Source organism: Meles meles, chromosome 6 (assembly GCF_922984935.1).
Source record: "Meles meles chromosome 6, mMelMel3.1 paternal haplotype, whole genome shotgun sequence".
NCBI classification, from domain to species: domain Eukaryota; kingdom Metazoa; phylum Chordata; class Mammalia; order Carnivora; family Mustelidae; genus Meles; species Meles meles.
The window spans coordinates 90557571-90584351 of record NC_060071.1 but is presented as its reverse complement, the minus strand read 5'-3'; the positions used below and the strand labels follow the sequence as shown (position 1 = coordinate 90584351).

Here is a 26781-nt window from a genome sequence, read left to right as displayed (position 1 = left end):
TAAAATGGACTTGAATAGACACCAGTCTAATGAGAATATAGGGATGGCAAATAAGCATATGCAAATAGTTCAACATAATGACTAATTAGTGAAATACTAATTAAAACTGTGATAACTACTATACACATTTGAAAGACTAAATTAAAAAATGCTGACAATGTCAGGGCGCCTGAGTGGCTCAGTTGTTAAGTGGCTGCCTTTGGCTCAGGTCATGATCCCAGGGTCCTGGAATCGAGCCCCCCCACACCCTGCTCACATAAGGCTCTCAGCAGGGAGCCTGCTCCTCCCTCCCCACCCCCCCTGCTTATTAGTCCCTCTCTCGCTTTGTCTCTATGTCAATAAATAAATAAAATCTTTTTTTAAAAATAAAAAATAAATTTTTTAAAAAGATTTTATTTATTTATTTGACACAGAGAGAGAGATCACAAGTAGGCAGAGAGGCAGGCAGAGAGAGGGAGGGAAGCAGGCTCCCTGCTGAGCAGAAAGCCTGATGCGGGGCTTGATCCCAGGACCCTGAGATCATGACTCGAGCCAAAGGCAGAGGCTTATTAACCCACTGAGCCACCCAGGTGCCCCAATAAATAAAATCTTAAAAAAACATACTGACAGTATCAAGTGCTAATGAGGAACAACTAGAATTCTCACACATTTGTTAGAAGACATGCATAACAGCTGTCACTCTGGAAAACAGCCTGGCAATTTCTTACAAAGTTGAACACTCATCATCTGACTCAGCAATCTCACTGCTGCATATTTACCCTTAACATGAAAATTCATGTCCACACAAAAATCTCCAGCCCAAAACTCAAAACAACTGTATTAGCCTTCAACCCATGAATGTTATATACATACATACAGTGAATGGCACACTACTTACCAATAAAAAAGAACAAACTTGATCCAACAACTTGGATGAATCTTAAAGATATTAAGCTGATTGGAAGCTGCCAGTTTCAAAAAACTGCACATGTATGATTCCATTTATATAACCTTCTTGGAATGACATGACTACAGCGATGGACAAGAGATCAGAGCTTGCCAAGGAGACTAAGTAGAGGGAACATACAACTAAAAAAAACAGCACCAGGGTTTTTTTGAGGTGATAGAAAACTGCTCTGTATTCTGATATGGAGGTAATAACATGAATCTTTACTTGTGTTAAAATTCATGGGACTGTACAACAAGTTCATAGCAGCATTATTCACAATAGCGACAAGATGGGAACAATTCTACTGTCCATCAAGAGATGGAGGGGTAAAAAAATGCAGGAAGAAGATACAAGGGAATATTATTCAGTTTTAAAAATGCATGAAATTTTGATAGATGCTACAACATGGATGAACCTTAAAAATATTATGCTAAGTGAAATTAAGCCAGAAACAAAAGAAGAATATTCTATGATTCCACTTAGGTGAGGCCAAATGCATAAGAAAGTCAAATTCATAAAGAAAGTCAGAATAGTCAAATTCAGGGCACCTGGGTGGCTCAGTGGGTTAAGCTTCTGCCTTCGCCTCAGGTCATGGTCTCAGGGTCCTGGGATCAAGCCCCGCATCAGGTTCTCTGCTTGGTGGGGAGCCTGCTTCCCCCCCACTCTCTCTCTGCCTGTCTCTCTGTCTGCTTGTGATCTCTCTCTCTCTCTGTCAAATAAATAAAATCTTTAAAAAAAAAAAGAATAGTCAAATTCATAAAGAAAAAAAGTAGAACAGTTACTACCCAGGACTGAGGGAAGGAAGAATAAGACGTTATTGTTTAATGGGTACAAAGTTTCTGTTTGGGATAAATAAAAAAATTGTAGAGATGGATCATGGTCATGGTGTACAACAATGTGAATGTAGTTCTGTTTTGCTTTTTGTTTTTGTTTTTTTTTTTTGAAGATTTTATTCATTTATTTAACAGAGAGAGACACAGTGAGAGAAGGAACACAAGCAGGGGAGTGGGAGAGAGAGAAGCAGGCTTCCCACAGAGCAGGGAGCCCAACGCAGGACTTGATTTTGGGCTTGATCCTGGGACCCTGGGATCATGACCTGAGCCAAAGGCTGATGTCTAACGACTGAGCCACCCAGGTTCCCCAATGTTAATGTAGTAAATGCCACAAAATTGCATACTTAAAAAATGGTGAACAATAAAATATTATGTATACTTTACCACAACGTAAAATATTCATAGAGACATACACCAAATGAAAAAGAAGTCAATCTACGTAATTCAGAAGAAATTGTCAGGCGCCTGGGTGGCTCAGTGGGTTAAATCTCTGCCTTTGGCTCAGGTAAGATCTCAGGGTCCTGGAATCGAGTCTCTGCTCAGCAGGGAGCCAGCTTTCCCCCCACCCACCGCCTGCATCTCTGCCTACTTGTGATCTCTGTCAAATAAATAAATAAAATTTTAAAAAATAATAAATAGGGCACCTGGGTGGCTCAGTGGGTTAAAGCCTCTGCCTTTGGCTCAGGTCATGATCCCAGGGTCCTGGGATCGAGCCCCACGTCGGGCTCTCTGCTCCACAAGGAGCCTGTTTCCTCCTCTCTCTCTGCCTGCCTCTCTGCCTACTTGTGATCTCTGTCTGTCAAATAAATAAAAAATCTTAAAAAAAAATAAACTGTTTAAAAAATAATAATAATAAATAAAAGGAATTGTCAGACTAGATTTTTAAAAATTCATCTACATGTTTACAACGGACTCATCTAAAGTGAAAAAAACGGGGGTCGCTGGGTGGCTTCATCAGTGAAGTCTCCAATTCTTGGTTTCAGCTCAGGTCTTGATCTCAGGGTCATGGGATCAAGCCTAGTGTCAGGGTCCACGTTCAGCAAGGAAGTCAGCTTAAGACTCTCTTTCTCCCACTCTCAGTCTGCCTCTCTCCCCACTCACACATATGTGTGTATGTCCGCATGTGCACTCCCTCTCTCTCTCTCTCTCTGTCTCTAAAATAAAATAAAATCTTTAAAAATAATCAGAAAAGTTGAACAAAAAAGGGTATAAAAATGTATACCATGCAAATATTAAGCAAGAACCATTAAGTTAAATTAACATGAGGCAAAACAGATTTTAAGGCAGAAAAAGGGTCACATTATAATGGTAAGAGTTTTAATTCACAAGGAAAATACAAAAGTTTTAAATGTATACAAGCCTAATAAATAGACTTTATATAGGTATAATAGAAACCAACAAAACCATGAGGAGAAACTGGATAACCCACAATGATGGAACAAAACAAAAAAAAACTCGGTAAGAATACAGATGATTTATAGAATGCCATTAACAAACTTGATCAAACAAATCTGAACATAAACTAATATTCTACCAAACATCCAGAATACACATTCTTTTTAAGTACATGCAATATTATAATATTGCCCATATTCTGGGATACAAAGCAAGTAGAATCAAATTTCGAAGAATTAAAACTTGATGGAACATCTTTTCTAATGACAATGTAAAGTTAGAAATTGATAACAAAAAGAAAATCATCATTCAGAAATTAAAATTCCCATATATTCAGAAGTTAAAAGTTCCCATTGCTTAGAAATTAATAACTTAAGTCAATAAAAACAAAACAATCTTTTTTAATTTTTTTTTAATTTTTAGAGAGGGTGGAGAATAGGAACAGAAAATAAGCATGGAGCCTGACATGGGGCTTGATCTCATGACCCAGAGATCAAGACCTAAGCTGAAATCAAGAGTCAGATGCTTAACCAACCAAGCCACTCAGGTGCCCCACAAAGTTAATGAAAAAAATCTTAATGACAATTAGAAAATATTTTGAATTCAACAATAAAAAATTCCACAAAGCAAAACTCATGTAATGCAGCTAAATTACTACTTAGAGGCAAATTTATATCCTTCCATATATATATTAGAAAAGGAAACTGAAAATTAATGAGCTAAGCACCCATCATATGAAATCAGATCTAAAGCAAAATAAGACCAAAAAGACTAGAAGAGAAAAAAATTAAGAGAAATTAATTAAATAGGCAAGTAAATACATCACTGAAAGAATTAACAAAGCCAAAAGTTGGTTCTTTAAAAAGACTGAAAAACTGACAAGCTGAGAAAACTGAAGAAAACAGAAAATATACAAACAATATGAAGAATAGTAAGAGGATATTACTAACATCTTTATGGTAATATATTTGCAAATGGAGCTGTAACAGAAACATTCCCAGAAAAAATACAGCTTACCAAAACTGATTTGGTACACATAAAAAACTTGAATAAGCCTGTAATTTTCAAAGAAATTAACCAGGAGTAAAAAATATTCCTGGGAAGTAGCACATTCCAGAAATTATTATTACTCCAGTTTCATTTGGAATTAGTCTAATGTTACCTTAAGCATCTCCAGAGAGTAAAAGATAGCAAAATCTTTAGGAAGATAGAAAACCTATGTGAGAATAGCACAAGAAGCAAATTTTACTAATGAATACACATGTAAAAATCCTAAAATATTAGCAGGCAGAAACCAGCACTGTAAGAAAAATAGCAATGTATTGTGGCTAAATTGTGTTATCTCATTATAAGTTTATTCAATATTTGAAAAGAAATGAATATTCACTACTTTAACATCAAAAAAATAAAAAAATTTATAGAGATGAAGCAACTGATAAAATTCAACATGCATTTCTTAAAAAAAAGTCTTTGCATTCTAAAAATACAATAATCTGATAACAGGTAAAACAGACAACAAATAAGAAAAATCCTGTAAGAACTGTAAAACACTTAAATCCATTCCTTTGATACTGGAACAAATCAAGAATCTTGGCTATTCACACTTCTTTCACCCTAAATTTGAGGTCCTTGCATAAGAAATACAACAATGCAAAACCCCTAGGGAAAAATAATACAACTTCACTGACAGATATAAAGAAGACCTAAATAAAAGGAAATATTTACTGTGATCACAGACTGGAAAACTCAAAATTATAAAAGTGTCAGTTCTGTTCACGGTGACTGTAAGGAAGCCAGTTGGGATTCAGGAGTAGAGCTGGAGAGTACAGCAATCTGTGAGGGTCATTAAAACACCACTGGAATAAATTAGAAGTATGATCTCAGTTAAGTAAGGTTTCTGTATGTTGCTCTTAACTGGAAATTTAAAAGCATTCCTCAACAATATCTACTACACATGTAGCTGCACTGAATTAAAATTCAGAAAATAATCCATGGCACTTCTCTGGCAACTTACATTATTATCTAGCTTTGAATTTTATAAATGTGCTTTCCATGAAACTGGAGAAGTGAAAACAGAAGCTACAAAAAACTGAAAAAGATTTTTGCAAAACTTTTTCAGAACTGTTTTCCTCAACTAGTGAGAGAAAATTAATTTTTAATCAGTTTCTGCATAATAATTTAAAAATAAAATGTTTCTTCCTATCTCCACTAAATAAAAGTTTGACCCATATTTACAGGTTTAAAGGGGCATTCATTTGTCTCTGTCCAGGCCTGCTTCTATCGGACACTTGTCACAGTATATTTTAATTATTTACTTATCTGTTCCTTCCAATTAGGCAACCTGAATGAAAGGATACTTATAGTTCTCACTGCTGTGCCTCACTTATAACACACAAGAAATATGTGTTGAAAGAAAAAAAAATGTGTGTTGAATTAATAAAATCTCATAGATAGGGGTCTAAGAGAAATTAATTGACCGGGTTATATATTCAAAACTAATAAGCAGAAAATTACTCATTCATTCATTTATTTGGCAAGTATTTATTGTTCTAGGTCCCAGATTCCAGGATTAAAACCTAGACTTTCTGATTCCTTCCTGTTCTTTTTATAAAAGTAGAAAAAAAAAATTCTTTTGCCTTTTTTTAGTTATAAAATTTCTCTCATAGGATTATAGCAGAGGAGGACAAACTCTTTATTAGAGAGGAAATCACTACTGAACCCAAAATCGCCAGTTTTATATATGTGGAGGAAGACAATCTGTTGCTAGCTCAACATGAAGAGGTCAGACAAACTAGGGACCAAATTTCAAACTTTTGGCTAAAAAAACAACTCAAGAAATCATAAAATCTGGAATAACAGAAAGAAAAAATCATTACATTAACTCAAAAGTAAGACTGAATAAGCTACAATATTTGCTAAACTGTGCATCTGGAGTCTTTGATAAACCACTGGTTTTATTTTCTTCTATCTAAATATATTCTGTATTCTAATTAATACTTTTTTATTTGGATGGCTTCTAGATAATAATCAGCTAAAACAATCATAGAAAGCTATAGCAAGATAGTCTAACATTAAGAGAGAAGCGAATTTTAAAGTCATTAAGCACTTAAGTAAAAATAACTTTCAGGACATTTGGCATTTTCAAGTAAAAGCTGCTTGGGGAATTATTTCTCAATTGTAACTTTCAAAATGTGAAACTTGTGTATTTGTAACCACAGCGTTAAATGACAGCACCTTTTGTACAGAACTTACAGAATCCCAAGCATTTTGGCCCCACAAACATGTGCAAAAGCTAGTTTTTTTTTTTCACAGCTTTCTCATTCAAATCAAAAATCACTATCTCATTGGTAGTATTTTTTTTAAGCAATTCACCTTTCTTGCAAATCATTCACCTTAAGTTTTCACAGGAGGAACGTTTTCTACAAATATTTTCATTAGCTTACACAGATTTCATTTAAATTATATAATTATGATCACAGATACAACCTGTATATACAGGTTTGGGGACAAACACAAGTGATTCTTGCTAAGTACATAAATCAACTGAACTAGTAGGAGTAAAAGCATCTGCAAGAGATGTACTAGCTTAAGCATTAAGCATACCATAGGCATCAGTCAATATGTTTACATCAAAAGAAATGCAGAAACTTAGATATGCTGGAAAATCATCAAGTGGAAGTCATTTAAGGTAATTTTAACTATACTGAAAGTTTTTATTATTTTTGGTCATTAGGGTACCAGCAAAGTATAAGGATAGACAAATAGAAACTTAACAACTCTTATCAGAAAAATCAGGTGTATACATTCCCCAGAACGACTGGAAAACATTTTTATATGTAAGGGATAAAATTATATTTTACCTTTATTTATGCAACAAAGACATCAATTATTTAGCTGTTTTAATATATGGGTTACTTAAGTTTTTTGTTTTTTTTAAATGGGTTACTTAAGTTTAACCTTAGAATTATCTCATCAGATACACGCCCTTGCTTGCTATAGAACAATATCTAGTGTACAGCCCCATCTAGTGGAGAAATAGACAAACATTTCCAGAGCATTTTCGGTCCTAAAAAATTTCACATTAAATCAAACAAAACTGACCTATAAAAAGGCCAGCTTTTCACTCATACTGTGTAATTATGACATGTTATGTAATCAATATTCTAACCAACATTTTCTATTTGAACAGTGATATTTTTGAATATTTGGGATTTCTTCAACATCTTGTAACCGTTTTTCATATGACAAAAAATAGCAGTTGGTTTTGCAAAAGAAAAACTTAGTATTCATATTGCTCATTTAAAGAGGATAAAAAACACAAAGTCACTCCATTCTGCAAGCAAATGTCAATGTAAAACTCTCTTCAAAGTTCCTATGGTCATGATAAACAGCTAGGGAGATACAGACAAAACACAAGCAGGGTTTATAAATACTTCATTGACATTTCCCCAATGATAAATAACAATGGAAAATTTTTATATTTTTAAAAAGTTTGATGAAATTCATTAATGTTACTGCAGACTTTGAAACTGACAATTTCCCCTTTAATATTTTTAAATACATTTGTAAAACAATATAAAAACATTTTAATCATTGATGTAACTAAACTTCAAATCAAACATTTTTAAATCATGATACAAAACATACAACTTTAACTTAATAAAAGCTCACTAAAATCAGGCACCAACATGAAGAGGGATACAATCAGTAGTAACACTGAAAGATTATTTCCTCTTATTATAATTATGTCTGCATAAACTCAATACAGAATTTAAGTGTATTTTTCTATGTGGTTAATTTACTCAAAATTAGTGTTAGTCTACAACTCTGTAACATTAATTCATATGAATAGAGTTATCATACATTAATCTTTTAATAAAGTCTAAGGATTTAATACTGCAGTAATTCATATCTCTAATGCCTGTTGAGCACAGAACTGAGCAGAGAAATATATACGTCTTAAATGAATAATCCAATGTAAATAGTTTAAATGAGACTGTCAGATTATTTTGAAAACCTTAACAAAATGTTCAACTTTGTATCTCTTCTTTATTGGTCAAGGTGCTCATCAAATTATCAAGTTATCACATTATCAGAATTATCAAATCTAATTCTTTTATATTTTTCTTCCTTTTATATGTCACAAGAGGCTAAAATTTGATGCAGTGTTCTTACTTTAATAAAATGGTTTTTAAATTATTATTTGAAATCTTCAACCTGACCTGAGGAGAGTAGCTGAGGATACCATCAACAGTTTGGGAGGGAATCCACTTGCTAAACAGGAATTATAACCCCCAGGTATCTAAAACAAAGTTTTCTCCTATCCTTGGTCACTATCAAATACTTGAAATTACCGGTTTATCAAAATTATCACCACATCCCTGGGTGGCTCAGTTGGTTAAGTGTCTGCCTTCAGCTCAGGTCATGATGCCAGTCCAGGCTCCCTGTTCAATAGGGAGTCTGCTTTTCCCTCTGCCCCTTCCCATGATTGCGCTCACGCACTCTTGCACTCTCTCTCTCCCTCTCACACTCTAAAAAAAGAAAAAAAGTCACCATCTTACCCTGGCCCTATGGACTGTTATTCTATTTATTGGGACAAGAAATGAAACTGCTTCCTTCTCAGTTAAAAACCAGAAAAGTGAAAGGGAATATGGGACCTGGGGAACCCATCAAAAATTTCATGTAGGGGAGGGGGGTAGGGAGAGGGTGGTGGGATCATAGACATTGGGAAGGGTATGTGTTATGGTGAGTGCTGTGAAGTCTGTAAACCTGGCGATTCACAGACCTGTACCCCTGGGGCTAATAATACATTGTATGTTTATTTAAAAATTTAAAAATTATAAAAAAATAATTCATGTCATCCATGTTTCAGAGAAATTTGCATGGCTCTTACTCTCCCTGTGTTGCATTAGGATAAGTCTTTTCTCTCCCACCAATACAGAAATCAGTAGCAATAACACAAGCTGCAAGTGCCATCGGGTAATGTCAAGGCAGGGCAAAAGTCCCATCAGGAAATGAAAAGGAGTAAGATTTTAGACCATTTGGGCAGCTTTAACAAAAATACCATAGACTGAATGGCTCACAAACAACAGAAATTTATTTCTCACAGTTCTGGAAGCTATAAGTCTGAGATCGGGCTTGAATCAGCAAAGTTGAGTTCCGGAGAGACTTCCTTTCCTGGGTTGCAGACTACCAACTTCTTACTATACTCTTGCATGGCAGGAACAGATAGGAGAAGCAAACTCCCTCATGACTCTTATAAAGACACTTACCCCATTCAATGAGAGCAGAGCCCTCATGACATTTATTGCATTACTTCCTAAAGTATCCTTTACTTCCTAAAGGAAAGTATCCTTTACTTCCTAAAGTAAAGTATCCTTTACTTCCTAAAGGCCTCACCTCCCATACCATCATATTGATCGGTAGGGTTTCAACATTTTAGGCAGTGGTAGGGGATACAAAAACATTCAGTTCATAAAAGATGTAACCATCACCTACTCTTCTACCTCCTCTCCAAAACCTAGACTTGTTGGATTATAATCATAGCAGCTCCTTTTCCTAAATGTGAAGGAAAAATGAATTTTCTAATCTTCTTAACATCTGGGTCAGGTGATGGGGTTAAAGCCACAGCCATATAAGCAGAAGTGACATAAGCTGATTTCTGGACTCACCCTTAGAGGCATTCTGTGAGATCCTCCAGCCCTCTCTTTCCCTCTTGTAACAACCTTGAAAACTCCAATACAAGATGGTGGTATCACAAGGTAAAAGGGATGCTGACCTCTAAGCCAACCACTGTATGAGTGAGAAATAAACTTGTGTTGTATTAAATCATGATACAGGGTGTTATTAGTGCAACATAGCCTCTCTTAACCTAACATACAACTTAGGGAGTTCCACTCTCCCACCTCTAATCCTGACCAGAGAAGCTCCCTGGTGCAGTAATAAATGTCAACAGTGATTCTGTGGTTCCTAAAATTCTAACCCCAAGCTCACCCCACCCATCCCCTTCTGAAAATTCACACACACACACACACACACACACACACACACTCTTTCACACATACACATTCACACACATTTCATTTTTTTAGACCTTGTGTATGTCTCAGGTCAGTTCCATCACCAATGCCAAACCCCAGATATGGCAAGAGATGGTAGACACTGACCGAGTACTGGTTGAATAAAATAACTACAGCTGACCCTGAACAATACAAGTTTAAAGATAAGCAGATGTTTTTATAAATATAGTACAGTCCTATAAATGTATTTTCTCTTATGATTTTTTTCTTTTTTAAAAGATTTTATTTTTAAATAATCTGTACATCCATAGAACACATAAAATGAGTATCTGGATACAGGTGCTGGCATTTATCAACTCTGATTCTAGTAATCAGTCTTGAAATAGTTACAGAAAGAGACTGAGGGAAAGGGAGCTCTGTTTTAAAAATGTTTAAATCCTTCATCTAATACATGGCTCATCTGGGTTAGGTCTCTCTCCTGGGTAGTATGAGAAATAATCCCTCTAGGGAGAGTGAAGATAAACTTTAGGGCAGGTTCCTGATCATCAAGAATAATTGACTTAAAAAAACAGAAGGAACCACCTTCAATAATCATAAAATAAAGAACATTTCAGCAGAACACACCTTCAAAAGACAACCATTTAAACTGAGTAAATTTAACTTTGTAAAAAAGCCAGGAAGATTCTGGGAAGACTGTGGTGGAATCAGCAGTTTTTTAATCTCCCCAACTATTTTCATAAAAAAGAGCAACCAGGAGAGCAAAATGAAGCCATAAACAAAATATCTACCACAAAACTAGGTAAATATCAACATACAATACCAACAACTATGAGACCTGAATGATATCCAGCATCTGTGCAGGAAGGAGGAGAGGGGAAACAACAGGGAGCAACATGATATCGAAAAGTCATGAAAATCCCTATAAGTAGCAGGTATGCTCTCAGCAAGCAAATAAGGGTGTAAAGGCCTGAAGTGAAGCAGCTGGATCAATCGAGCCTTATGAACTGTCCAAACGTTTGGACAAAGTTTCTTATATGCTGAAGAGAAACTGGAAATAGAGTCTAAATTTGTAAGGAAGACAATATGGAGAAAATAAAAATAAAGTCCAGGTAAAAGCCAGGGAAGGGAAGGTGATACAGCAAAAAGATCTTAAAGTTACTGGTCATTCTTTAAAACTTCTCAAAACCAACAGGAAACATTTTTCTAACTAATTATTTACATTTAAGTAAGTACATTCCTTAAGTACGTAAGTTAAGTAATTAGTACATTACGTTATCTTTTGACAACTCACTTGGAAGGTTTCAAAAGGCATAAAAATCGCTATATTCTGGTATAAACAGATTACAATTAATCCATAATCATCAGAAGTTGGAGCTGATCCAATGTTAATGCTAAATGATGCTGAATTCTTGATTTGGTAAAAAATTCACTGATAATAGAAAAAAAATCCCACTGAGATAATTCTAGGTTCTGCCCAAATGACCTCATCTCTAGCAAAACAGTCTAACATACACTAAAAAGTAGAAAGAAGGAAAAAAAGATCCCCCATTACATTCATCACCAAAATCTAAAATACTCGTAAAATCCTAGTATGTTCCCCTTTGTCATTCTTTACATATTTATATGTGTAATCAATGTCTACACATATTTAATTTTTTCACAATAATATATCACAGGCATTTTTCTTTAAAACACGTCAAAAACCACTGATTTTAATATTCCACTGGATGGCAACATCATTATTTTTTGTTACAAAAAGCACCAGAAGGAGCATCTTTGCAGCAGCTTTTTGAAATCTTATTATTAAATGTGGCAGTGTTAAATACTAGTCTAAATTTTTATTCAGTAATAGGCAAATAAAACAACTTTTTGCTTTTCATAAAGTAATTCCTAGAAGTAGGAACACATTTTAGAAGAAAAACTATTCCAAAAAACTTTAATGAAAAAAATATTTAATTTCTCTAATTCTTAAGGTATATTTGCTTGTAGAACAAACATGAGCCTTCAGAATCAACTGGTCAGTAATCATGTGACCAAATATTTTGAGATTTTAATTCTAAAACGACTAACAAAAATATAGGTATTTTAAAGAGTGTACATAGATTTTACTTTAAAGTAAGATGGAAATTAGTCACTTGCATGAAATAAAGACAGTAGAAATAAGCCAATGAAATACTAAACTGAGTTTCTTACCAGTAAAGAATCACAAAGAAACTCACAGTGAGTTTTTGTATGTGAACTTTCTAAATTACTGTTCACCTACCCAAATGAATTACAATAATCCTGCCCACTGTGCCAGCTCATGCCACTGAATAAAATGTTCTACTTTGGGATATCATATGCTATATCACACAGTATCTGTAGCTCCCATGCTGATAATAAGCTGTTTGACATAAATTAAGGAAATGGTTTCGATTTACATTAAATTTAAAAGATAATAAAAGTATTAGAGTACTAATTAGTATCAAGACATGCTGCTTAAAGAAGAGATACGTGGTAATTCAGAAAATATTTCATTAAAATTAATAAATTTAAATGTTTAAATTTTAGGGGGTTATATGTATATCGTTCAGACTTAATGCAAAACAGCACTTTAACAGCTGAGTGCAAATAGAATCTGTAAAAAATTACCTTTCAAATTCCTCCAAGAAGTAGAGTAAGAATGCAAAAATTTTTCTAATTATGTGATGACCACTTGTATCTTTGCATCTTAACACAAAATTACATGATACTAGATCATACTTGCTAAGAAATTACTCATTAAAATCAAAACACTATTTAAAATAAAAATAAATAATGAAATAGACACTGTAGGGGAGGGAAAACTTTTTCCTCCATCCTCTTAGGGTTCCTGCCTGGATCTGAATAGTAAACTGACAAGTAATAGGAGAAAAGCAGACAAATTCATTTAATGTTAAGTTTTATGTGATATGGGAACCTTCACAAGGAAATGAAGACCTGAAGAAAGAGTTAGCCTGAGCACTTTTATACTAGATATGATGAAGAATAGAAAGTCATGGAAAAATGGGAAGGACAAAAAGGTATATACCAAGGATAATACAATGAGGAAAACTCAGCAAGGCCTGTTCACTTGGATTCCTCTTGGTAGGTAGCTCCCCATCTTTGGAGATAAGGATGTTCTTTTCCTCCAGGTACACGGAGGGCACCTCTCACATGAAGGTCTTATGACCCGTTTCTGGGGAGAAGGGGGATGCACCTGCTGTTTCTCAAAATCCTTCAGCTTAAAATATTCAATATGCTAAAATGCCATATTTTGGGGTAGCTTGTTCTAAACCCCGCCAAAACAAAATGAAAATATCTTATACAAATTACCCTTTACTAACTGTTTATTTTTTAGGATAATAGAACACAGTGAAAAAAATGCATATCCTAATCAAAAGAAACTTCAAACAAAGTAAAACAAGAAATATTACTAAGACTAAGTATATTTAGGGGTTTATTTAACAAGACCTAAACGATCCTAAATATGTAAGCACTTCACAACAGTGTCAACATACCTGAGATAAAAACTGATGAAAGCAGCAAGAGACAAATCCATAATTATAGTTGGATATTTCACTACACCTTTCTCAATAATCAGAATAAGAACTCAGGGGGCACCTGGGTGGCTCAGTGGTTAAGCCGCTGCCTTCGGCTCAGGTCATGATCTCAGGGTCCTAGGATAGAGCCCCGAATTGGCTCTCTGCTCAGCAGGGAGCCTGCTTCCTTCTCACTCTCTCTGCCTGCCTCTCTGCCTACTTGTGATCTCTCTCTGTCAAATAAATAAAAAAAAAGAAAAAGAAAAAAAGAATAAGAACTAAGAGACTCAGCAATGTAGAAGATTCAGTACTATCAACAAACTTCACCTAATTGACATTTATAGAAAACCCCACTCAACATGGCAGAATACACAATCTTTTCAAGTACACATGGCACATTTAAAAAAAGATCCTATCCTGGTCTATTAAACAAACAAACAAACAAACAAAAAATCAAAAAACCCTTTAACACGTAAGAATTGAAACCATACAAATCATGTTATTTTACTACAACAGAAATAAACTTGAAATCAGTTAACAGAAAGGTATCTCAAAAATTCCCAAATACTTCTCAACAATCCATGGTTCAAAAAAGGAGGAAATAAGGGAGATTTTTAAATATTCTGAACTGTACAGAAACACAACAAGTGGGATGTAGCTAGATTAGTGCTTAGAGGGGTATTTATAGTACCAAGTGCATATATAAAAAAAAAACTTTTAAAGGGAGGAAGCCCTCTTATTAATACTTATGCTCCTACCTTTAAAAAATATAAAAATAAGAAAAAATTAAATCTGAATTAAGCAGAATAAAAGAAACCATAAACAGCAAAAATCAATGAAATTGAAAATGTAAAGTCAACATAGAAAATCAATGAAACCAGGGTGCCTGAGTGGCACAGTCACTTAAACGTCCAAATCTTGATTTTAGTTCAGGTCATGATCTCAGTGTTGTGAGATCAAGCCCTGTGTCAGGCTCCACGCTGAGTGTGGAGTCTGCCTGTGATTCTTCCTCTCCCTCCGCCCCCTCCTCATACTCACTCTCTCTCTCTCTCTCAAATAAATAAATCTAAACAACAATAACAACAAACCAGTGAAACCCAAAGCTGGTTCTCTGGGGGGAAAAAAAAAATCAAAGGAATTGGTAAGCCTCTTGCCAGACTAGTCAAAATAAAAATAAAGAAGACATAAATTGCCAGTATCAGGAAGAAGAAAAGGACATTAAAGTAATCCCAAAGGCAAGAAAAAGATAAAAAGGGAATAAATACGACAAACAACTTCATACCTATAAATCTGACAAACTCCTTGAAAGACACAATCTACCAAAGCGAATGCAGTGAGAGTAGATACTCAGAAAAGTCCTGTTTCTATTAAAGAAATTGAATTCATAGTTTTAAAAAACCTCCCAACAGAGAAAACCCCAGGCTCTCACAATATGTATCTCTGAAATCAGCTTTCTCTCCTGAAAACCTCCTTCCTGAGGGGGCTTCTCCTTAAATCTGCACCATATGCTCTCCAGGCCAGCTCTACAGCTGTGCCTCCTAGAGAACATCATTTCACTGTGCTCCCCCGTTAGATTTATTGTTTCCTATATTCCACACCTTTCTTTCACTTCTTCATTTTTCTTGAGCATAACTTCTGAGGCTTTCCAGGTTTGAAAATATCTTACTTTTAAAGATTCATTTATTTGAGAGGGAGAGAGAGAGCACACACGCATAATAAGCAGGAAGAGCAGAGAGAGAGAGAAACCCAGCAGATTCCACTCTGAGTGCCGAGCCCCATGCGGGGCTCCATCTCACGACCCCGAGATCACGACCTGAGCCAAAACCAAGAGTATGATGCTTAACTGACTGTGCCACCCAGGCACCCCTGAAAATACCTTTGCTCTATTCCAATACGTCATTGTTAAATAGCCACAATTCTGTCAAGACTGATGTTCATAAGTTCAATTCTTTTTTCTATTTTTCTATTTTTGTTTTCTCTGGAAACTTTCAGGATTTCTGTTTTGTTTTGTTTTTTTTTTTTTTCATTCTTGGTGCTATGAAATTTCACAAACATGTGCTACAGGCAGGCTTTTTTGTTTGTTTTTCAATATTGATCACTCTTAGGAACAGAAAGAGAATGCTATACACCTGATTTTTAATGAAGGTTGCTTTGGTTGGGTGATAGAATTGGGGGTAATGTTTCATAGTCACCTTTTTATGTTGCTTGAAAGAGTTTATAAAAAGCATAAATTTTTATAAAAGCTATGCCATTAAAAAATAACAAGAACATCCCACAATGTCAATTAAAGCTTTAAATGTTGCAAACTCTGATTCCACAATTCTACTCCTAAAAATCTATGTTCTAGCAAAGGGTTCAAAATTATATATATGAGGGGCGCCTGGGTGGCTCAGCGGGTTAAAGCCTCTGCCTTCAGCTCAGGTCATGATCCCAGGGTCCTGGGATCGAGCCCCGCATCGGGCTCTCTGCTTAGCGGGGAGCCTGCTTCCTCTTCTCTCTCTCTCTCTGCCTGCCTCTCTGCCTACTTGTAATCTCTATCAAATAAATAAATCTTTAAAAAAAATTATACATATGAGAATATGTATGACAGTGCTGTTTATACCATTAAAAAATTGGAAACAGCATAAATATCTACCAGGTAGGGTCTAGTTAAACAAACTATGGTGTACACACACACACACACACACACACACTATCAACACTATGTTGTGTGTAATATACACTGACATAGAAAGATGTATAAAATATTACTAAATGAAAGGGGTGTTATAAAATAATAAAGCATTACCATTGTCTTATTAAAATAAAAAAGCAAACAAGCAAAACCATGTGTTTGGGTACACACACACACACACACACACACACATGCACGTAAGGAAATGCAAAAAGGTCTGAAAAGATACATTCCAAGATGCAATAGCTTCTACAAAAGAATGGTTAAAGCATATATAATTTTCACAACTGAAAATTTAAAATTGAATACTATAAAATACAAATGCATTTAATGATCCAGTTACCAAATGCTCCATTTGTCCACAAAGATGTCCCACCGAATTTTTAAAAGTCTAATTCTATGCACACATTAACCGAAAGAAGGCTGTCACAGCTATATCAAAATTCAAAAGAGGTCATGGATGGGAGAAGACTCAGGAAACACGATAACTAAATGCAACATAGGATCTGGATTGCGTCCTAGAACAAAAAATTAATGGAAAAAATGGTAATACTTGGATAAAGTGTATAATTTAGTGAATAATATTGTAGCAATATTAATTTCTTGGCTTTGATCATTATACTATGATCATGCATTGTGTTAACATTAGTAGTAGGGTGAAGAGTTTACAGGAAATCTCTACTATTTCTGCAACTTTTCAGTAAGTCTAAAACTGTTTCCAAATAAGGTTTTTTTTTTAAAAAAACAGACTAGACTTTTTAGTCTAGTAATTTAGTAATTTAGTAATTTGTCTAGGCATTTAGTAATGCCTAGACAAAGTAATGACTAGAGATAAAAAGGAACACTTCTATGTGGGGGGGAAAAGGTTCAATTCATAAGAAGACAGACCAGCTATAAAGTTGTATGTTCCTAATAACATGACTTCAAAATAAATAAATCAAAAATGATAGAACTACTAGGAAGAAATAAATCTATGATTACACAAAGATTTAACACACTGCAAATTCTCAGTATTCACCAATCACACGAACATGCACACACACACAGATACATACACATAAAAATCAGTAAGGAAAGAGATTTTAACAATGGCATTAACAAATTTCACCTAACAGACATATAAAGTATTGCACCAGACCACAGTATTCACATCTCTCTGTCTCTCTCTCTCTCTCACACACACATGCCCATTCATATCCAGAAGCATTATGAAAAAAACAAAACCATATACAAAGCAAGGACTTAAACATTTCAATGATTATTCCATTCAAGATATTTTGATGGTAGTTACATGGGTGTTAACTTTTTAATTATTCACTTAACTGTCCAGCTTTGCACAGTGGCAGTATCGTAGCCAATGAGGTTTATCCGAGTCACAATTATTGCTATTATTACATTTCACAAAAAAGTTTTTAAAGTTCACTGACCTATATCATTTATTTATTTAAGTCATTTATTTATTATAAGTAATATATTATTTACTTATTTCTCCCTAGTATTTTCTATCATTTTTTTTCAGTTTTTCAACACTTATTCTGCTTCAACACTTATTTGGAAGCAGCAAAATTTCCAAGATAAAATTATGAAGAGGGGATGTTTGTATACTTCAACAGAAAACAAAACAAGATTCAGAATTAAGGATTCCAGCAAAATAATCCCTGTTGTACTCCAGCAGCTTCCAAAATTTATAAACCCAGGAATATTAAAGGCAATTCTCAAAATAGTATTTATATACAATCAAATCACCATAATGCAAAACTACAGATAAATAAGAGTAGATGGCCTCAGTATATACATCCTGAACAGTAAACAATCTAAGTGAAAAATACCTTCAATACAGACAATAACTGAATCAAAGGTGTTTGTGTCAACTGCCAAAAGCAGTTCTATGGTAAATTTGTCTCATCAATCATCCACTTTAATGAAACCTTGAACGAAAGTAGTAATTCCCAGCTTTCGAAGTATTATCATCTCTTTATTGTTGCCAGTTTTGAGATCAAACAAATACACAGCAATTACATTATAACTAAAACAAATACAGAACAGTCAAGTGATTAATATTTTAATTTTTAAAAAGTAAAAATAACATATTCCCAAATATGTTTAAAATGACAAAAACTCAAGTTATGTTCACAAAAGCTTCTTTTATTAAAAATGTTCTTTTTGTTAAAAATTTATTAAAAATTAAAAATTACTAAGAGCAGTTTATTACTTATTGTTGCTGCTAAACAAATTACCCCAAAACTTAGCAGGTTAAAACACCACACATCTGTTATTTCAGATCCTGAGGAATCTGGTGTTGGCTTTGCTACAGTCATTTCAAGGTTTAACTGGGACAAGATCTTCTAACTTCACTCAGTGGTTGTTGGCAGGATTCAGTTCCCAGGGGGTTACTGAACTTTCTCTGTGGACTATTGGCCAAAGGCTCCCCTCAATCCCTTGACGGGTGAGTCCTTCTATAGGTCAGCTCATGATATAGCAGATAGGTTTCATCAAAGTAAGCAAGCAAGAAAGGGCCAGCAAAAAGAAAGTTATAGTTTCTTGTAACATAATCTCTTTTTAAGTGACATCCCACTACTTTTGTCATATCCTATTAGAAGTGAGCCTCTTGGTAGTCTACCCTTAAGGTAAAAGGATTACACAAGAGGATGAATACCAGGGTTATCTTAGAAGGCTGACTCTTACAAGCAACTTAGGGAAAAGGCAAGTGAAACAAATCAAGAGAACTGGATTCTAGTAACTATGTGACTAAATATAATCTCTGAAGGCCTCAGTGTTCTCACTGAGAAAACCTGAGAGAATAGCCTAAATGACCTATAGGATCATTTAAATTCTAAATTCTGTGCTTCTTTACCATGTCTTTTGGAAAGAATTACCAAGGATTAGAGCTATTTGGTGAAAATGCCTCATTTTACAAAAGACAGCCGAATTCCAGGAAAGGTTAATACAGAGAGGCAGTAAACCACACTTACTCTGTTCTTATGCCCAGGGCTCTTTCCACTATATAGCATGTTGCTTTTGCAATAAATGCACTTAAAAGCCCCATCCCCTCTTTATAATAGTGTTTAAATCCAAGAAACAGAAAAAGAATTTGAGAGTACTCCCAAGAGCAGCAAAAATTGATGTTATACATTACCTTTTTCTTTCACAAACCCTAAAGTTAGGGTATCTACAGAGATATCCTATCTATCTACAGAGATAGATAGGATATCTCTGTAGGTGGCCTATGAGATGAAAATGAGCCATCTTCTGCCCATCCCTAGTCCCAGATATTTAGACATACTAGTAATGAATCTGCTAAAAGTATAAAAGCAACAAATAACAGGTTGTAGCAGAGAAATACAGTCACCTTAAAGAAAACAAGATTAAATATAACCTAACTGAAGTGTCTAAAAATAGAAACTGCACCCAGAAAAGGCAAGGTTTGTCCCCACTGGAATCCTGGAAATTACAGAGTCCCAGAGGTCCACAATAACAATATGATGCAGGCAATGTCCAGGGGAGTAGGTACTCTAGGAAGCTAATGACAATCTCTGCACTGATAGACATATTGTACCATTAAACATTTGTACTACATAAATACCCTACTATATGAGGTCTACTTTATAACCTTTACCAACATAATAACTCGTAATGACTCCAACCCTGGTTCAAGAAGCATGGTGAAAACAGTGCATATAAGTACAATTGTTTTGTGTGACAGTCATAAAGCAGTAAGGTATTTGTATTTGTCAAGACATGTGTGAATATCTATCTTTAAGCAAATGTATATAAATGCATAACTGGATCGAGAATTTCTATGTAAGAAAGGCTTCAGGACAGCAGTGGTTTGTGGTGGAAGCTAGGCCTAATGGCTTATCATAAATCTGTGTTTGCATAACAATCAAGTAAGAATGACCAAAACTCAATTATCTATCTCAAAGAAAAGATCAAGTTGATGGAGACTACCCTTAAGTCTCTTATTAGTATTAGTGTATATCTAAATATATTCCTAAATTCACTTCTATAAAACACCTAAAAAAAATTGTTAACTAAAAATGTTAACATAGGCTGAAATAGTAGTCAAAGAAAGTTCTGACACTTTCCAAAGTTTTTTTATATTTTTTAGTACTGAGTGAAGGACAGGGGGCCCAAAGTAAGAGAAGATGAACTGGACAGCCCAATGGGACATCTAAAAAAGAGAGGACCCCCACCACAGGCAGGGATGCCACAGCTAAGTTTCATGGCCCAAGCCACTGGCTATTATTACCTTACAAATTATGAATATATTCAATCAGGTAGATATAAATTTTAATCAAGCCATCCCACAATGGAACAGCTCAAAAGACAGTATCTCAGGGGCACCTGGGTGGCTCAGTGGGTTAAGCGTCTGCCTTCCGCCCAGGTAATGACCTCAGGGTCTTGGGATCAAGCCCTGCATCAGGCTCACTGCTTCTCAGGGATCCTGCTTCCCCCCTCTCTCTGCCTTATGATCTCTCTCTCTCTGTCAAATAAATAAAGAAAATCTTTAAAAAAAAAAAAAAAAAAAAGACAGGGGCGCCTGGGTGGCTCAGTGGGTTAAAGCTTCTACCTTCGGCTCAGGTCATGATCTCGGGATCCTGGGATCAAGCCCCGCATTGGGATCTCTGTTCAGCGGGAAGTCGGCTTCCCCCTCTCTCTGCCTGCCTCTCTGCCTACTTGTGATCTCTCTCTCTGTCAAATAAATCAATAAAATATTAAAAAAAAAAAAACACTATCTCAAAGTATTGCAGAAAGAATTTTATGCTTTTTATACTTGTTTACTCGTGTTTGGATATTCATCCCTTCCCTGCCTTTAGGGACTATCAGCATATCAGTATATCAGAAAAGAGTTGTATGTCCTTTCTCTTCTCACCTACTTAATTCTCTTTTGTTCATCAGCTTTAAAGGGATGGGAAAAAGTAGGAGTAATAAGAACAGTTTAGAGAAACCTGAAATAGCTAATAGCCTTGAGGTAAAACTGGTAAGAAACAAAGGAAGTATGCTTAGAGATTTCAGATTTAACTCCAAAATGGTATACCACATGCTGCTTAATACTATTAGTTAATCTCAAAACACTACAGCACACAACATTTAACACTATTATGTATTTAGAGTTTTTCAATTAATAATTTCATCACCACCAATGAGCTGAAGATTGAGCTTTTAAAAAAAAATTTATTTATTTATTTGAGAGAGAGAGAGAGAATGCACAAGAGTGTACATGCAGGGGGAGGGGCAGAGGGAGAGAGAGTATCTTGAGCAGATTGTCTGCTGAGCAGCAGCCTGACAGGGAGCTTGATCTCACCACCCTGAGATCATGACCAGAGCTGAAATCAAGAGCTGAACGCTTAACTGACCGAGCCACCCAGGTGCCCCTGAACTGTCATTTTTAAAGAGTCATTTTTCAACACAATAGGTCTTAGCAATCTATGAAGCAAGAATGAAAGAAAGGAGGGTGGAAGGGAGGGAGGAGGGGAGGAAGAGGGAGAGGGAGGGAAGGCAAGCAAATAACCAGGCAGGCAAAAAACAAAGAAAAAAAGGAAGAAAGAAAGCAGCAAGAAGGGCGCCTGGGTGGCTCAGTGGGTTAAGCCGCTGCCTTCGGCTCAGGTCATGATCTCAGGGTCCTGGGATCAAGTCCCGCATCGGGCTCTCTGCTCAGCGGGAGCCTGCTTCCCTCTCTCTCTCTCTCTCTCTCTCTCTGCCTGCCTCTCTATCTACTTGTGATCTCTCTCTGTCAAATAAATAAATAAAATCTTAAAAAAATATATTAAAAAAAAAAAAGAGGGGTGCCTGGGTGGCTCAGTGGATTGGGCCGCTGCCTTCGGCTCGGGTCATGACCTCAGGGTCCTGGGATCGAGCCCCGCATCGGGCTCTCTGCTCCGCAGGGAGCCTGCTTCCTCCTCTCTCTCTGCCTACTTGTGATCTCTGTCTGTCCAAAAAAAAAAAAAAAAAAAAAAAAAAAAAAATCTTTAAAAACAAAAAAGAAAGCAGCAAGAAAAGGGAGGAAGGAAGAAAATACAACAGAGACTGTATATGATCTGCAAAGTCTAAAATATAAGCAGTCCTAGCTTTACACAGTACTGCATTAAATGAAACTCCACAAAAGCAAGGACTGCCTATATTTACTATCTAGCCCCTTACAGAAAATTTAATGACCTCTGAAATAGAGGATACCTAAATAAGCAAACACAAGAAGAGGTATTAAATATTACTAGTCATTTGGGAAATGAGGGAAAACCCCCAATGTGGTATCACTATAAATCCACCAGAATGATTAAAATGAAAAAGACAACACTGTGTGTTGCAAGTTTTTGGAAGAGCCAGAATTCTTAAGCAATGCTGATAGGAGTGCGGACACAACGAATTTGAAAAAATTTTTGGTAGTGTATACCAAAAATACAAACCTATATACCCTATAATATAGCCATTTCACCAATAGGTATATGTATATCCAACAGAAATGTACATATATATTCACGAAAATACAATTGACCCTTGAATAATGTGGGAGTTAGAAGCACCAATCCCACACAGTGAAAAATCCAAGTTTAACTTTTGACTCCCTAAAAATTTGATTAATAATAGCCTACTGTTGGGGCGCCTGGGTGGCTCAGTGGGTTAAGCCGCTGCCTTCGGCTCAGGTCATGATCTCAGGATCCTGGGATCGAGTCCCACATCGGGCTCTCTGCTGATGAGCAGAGAGCCTGCTTCCCTTCCTCTCTCTCTGCCTGCCTCTCTTGTGATTTCTCTCTGTCAAATAAATAAATAAAATCTTTTAAAAAAAAATAATAGCCTACTGTTGACTAGAAGCCTTATCAACAGAAAGTCTATTTATACACACTTTATATTATGTATTATATACTAGATTTTTTATAATGAAACACACTAGAACATAAAGAAAATGTTCAAAAAATCATAAGGAAGAGAATATACATTTACAGTAGTGTACTGTATTTACTATAAAAAAAATCTATGCATAAGTGGACTCCTACAGTCCTACAAATCCATGTTGTTCAAGGATCAAACAGTACTTATAAAATGTTCATAGAAGCTCTATTCATAATAACCAGAAACTAGATGGAATACTATACAGCATAAGAACTACTGCTACAGAATTTGTGTAAATCTCACAAATACAATATTGAGCAAAAGTGAGGCTCAAGGACTATTTACTGTATGATTCCATTTATATAAAGTCAATAACAGATTAATTCATAGATGACTTTAGAACTCGACATAATAGTTACCTTTGGAAATGGGTCACACGAAGTGGGGTTTCTAAGATGCAAGTAATGCTCCTTTTTTTTTTTAAGATTTTATTTATTTATTTGACAGACAGAGATCACAAGTAGGCAGAGAGACAAGCAGAGAGAGAGGAAGGGAAGCAGGTTCCCTGTGGAGCAAAGAGCCCAAGCAGCTCCTGATGATGCCGGGCTTGATCCCAGGACCCCAGGATCATGACCTGAGTTGAAGGCAGAGGCTTTAACCCACTCAGAGGCTTTAACCCACTGAGCCACCCAGGCGCCCCAGTAATGCTCCTTCTTGATCTACGTACTGGAAACATGAGTTTGTACACTGTGAAAATTCAGTGAGCTGTACACTTAAGGTTTACATGATTTTCTCTAAGTTCATTATACCCTAAAAATTAACGCACTAAGAAGATTTTTATAAAATCTATGCTTTTAAAAGAAAATTGTGTACACCCCCCTTTCATTATTCTGACTTGCCATCATTACTTTTCATCAATGGGGTACTTAATTTGTTATCTTATGTAGAAGTCATCTTCATTTTAATTAATTTTCTTGGTATACTATTGCACAGGACACCCCAATGATTATGTAACCTTCATCTTCAGTTAGTACCACACTAGATCCCAAGGAGAAACTTTGAAAAGCCAATTATTTATGATAATACGTTAAAGTCACCTGGTGGGGGGCTTGAAATGTGGTTTTGTTTGGCCCTTTGTTTTGGTTTACCTTTGTCTACTTCCACAGTGATTTACTCTGCATAACATGCTCAAAGGAGCTTTTCAAAAAAGCCTGTTCTTGTGGGGGAAAATTTTTTTTCTACCATCCTGCCTAATAATGCTGCTGTTACCTTGTGTTACCTAGTTCCTTCCATCCCTGGAACTTAAAATACTTCACAAATACTGTTGCGTGGTGTCACCTTCCAGAGAAATTTGGGCTCAGAGACACTGTCAGTCCAAAAATCCCAATAGTATCTTTCTACAGCACGGCCCTCTGCGAAGCATCGCACTCTTTGCTGAAACTTAAAAGTACGAGAACTGAAACACACAATGATTATTAAGTGACTTTCAAGGACACACAGTCAATCACAGCTTGAGCCAGGACCTGAACTCTTCAACTCACCGATACTTAAGGGAAAAAACAAACAAAAATCTGCACCCTTGAACAAATGCTCAGCTGCTGAACCCTTCTCATAGGAAACCGGAGGATGCCGAAATAATCCCAGAAAGACAACCTGCGGGTTCCACGACGCTGACCTTTGAGTGAGCCCCATCACTCCCGGCCGTGCGGGGCCAACATTCACCGGGTGCAAATTCTGCGTAACCCCTTCTCTTGCGCCAAGGAGGCTGAGGCCGGACATTCCAGGGCTGAATCTAAGCCCACCCCTCCTTTTCTCCGGCCACCCACACCTCCCAGCCTACCTGTTTACCTGAGATGTGCCTGGCACTGCCTGGAGAGCTGACTCTGCGCGCTCGCCCAGAGTTTCTGAGGCCGGACGCGCGGCCACCGCGTCAGCCAATCGACTTTTCGCTCGAAGCCTCCTGACCCTGGGGCCCGACCGCCTGAGGAGGTGCGCGCGCCCGCGAACGACCGGGAGGAGGACCGTGAGGGAGGAAGCCAGCCGCACTCAGTTCGCCCGTGCCACGGGGAACCGAGGCGGAACGGGCGCCTGACAAGGGTAGGCGGCGCGCACCGGGCATGCGCAAACCGCGGCGCCAAAGCCGCGGGGCGGGGCTTCTAGACGACCCGGGAGCTTGCAAAGTACTTGTAGGGGTTTCGAGGAAAAAGAATGTTGTTTTAGTGATTTTTCATGGCTGCAGCGGCAGGACGCTATGGTTGTTGGCTCCGAGACGACGGGCACATTTTGCCAGAGCGAAATATTGTCCGGACAAAACCTAATCGGACTAGAGGAAGGAAACCGTGTGGTTAAAAATGTGTTTTGTGGCCTCAGAGTGAGGGTTGCACACTCCAAGAAGCTGGAGGAATTGTGGTTTCCTGGTTGGTTTGCCTGTGTCTGGGGTAGGAGGACACTGGGGAGAGGGGGGCATGTCGTGAAGTGATGGTTGGATGAAAGAGCTGAAGTGGATTCCAGTTGGGTGTGCAAAAAGCAACACGTAACTCCTAGCCCGGGAACGTTTACAAACCAAAACTTGGAGGTAGTAAACGTTTTGACTGAAGTGCTGTAGAACGAGATCTGGATGCTTATGTTCAACCAATGAATTTTTAAAGGCACAATGTTGAATCTTCCAGAATTAAACAAAGAATTAAGTCCTCAATTCGTGTACCTCTGTGTTGAAACAAGAAAGGACTGGCATAATTAAATAGCAGCTAGTAATTCAAATGTGACTTTCTTGTACCACATAACGGTATTGCTTTTATAAATGTCACCTTAACTCCTTCAGACACCAAATAATTACTGAGTACATACGATATGCCTGGTACTCTTCTGGGTGTTTGTTAAGCAATGATAATGGTTTTCTGGGTTTGGGGGTTTTGTTTTTGTTTTTGTTTTTACACATCCCTTAGAGAATAGGCATACTATGAAGTGTTAACAGTTTCCCAAGTTAATGAAAGGAATTTACACTTTAGTAAGTGCAAAAAAAAAAAAAGGAAATGAAATGAAAAAGACAAAAAAAAATGGATATAAATTGGTTGGAACAGGGGTGACTGCTGGCTCAGTTGGTTCAGCAGGGTGGTGATCTTAGGTCCTGACATCAAGTCTCCCGTGGGGACCCTGAACTCAGAAGGGGTCTGCTTAGGATTCTCTCTCTCCTTCTGCCCCTCCCCCTGCTCTCTCGCTCTCTCTAAAATAAATAAATAAAATCTTCCTTAAAAATGGTCAGAACAAAACAGATTATAATATTTCCAGACTCTTGGCTATTATAGCGTAATGAACGAACAGTGCTCTAAAGAGGTTTGTTACAGATTCAGCTTTGAAATACATTTTTTCCTTACTTCAGTCCAGGTCTGAATCAGTATTTACAAACACAAAGTACCACTCAATATATGAGACAAAAAGAGGAGTGGTATAATTTGTTAGAGTATGTGGGAAGAGCACTCCAATCAAGAATGTCCTCTGAAAAGGTTTAGGGCCAACTCAGCATGTGCAAAAGGAAGGAAAGAAACTTACTTTTCCTAGCTAAGGA

The 26781-nt window shown here is 36.5% G+C and overlaps 1 protein-coding gene and 1 pseudogene across 6 annotated transcripts in view; one reads left to right on the top strand and one right to left on the bottom strand.

The window, feature by feature from the left end:
* MIPOL1 (mirror-image polydactyly 1) overlaps positions 1–25291 on the bottom strand; it is a 328041-nt gene extending 302750 nt beyond the window's left edge. For 3 of the 6 annotated variants that reach the window (XM_046006980.1, XM_046006981.1, XM_046006984.1), the window contains exon 1: positions 25057–25291. The gene's annotated coding sequence lies outside the window, so the exon portion shown is untranslated. Of the gene's footprint in view, positions 1–9827; positions 9909–25056 lie in introns of those variants that run through there. The other 3 variants (XM_046006977.1, XM_046006979.1, XM_046006983.1) reach the window with 2 other exon arrangements.
* LOC123945293 lies at positions 17717–17844 on the top strand (annotated as a pseudogene).
* Positions 25292–26781: the final 1490 nt, after the last annotated feature.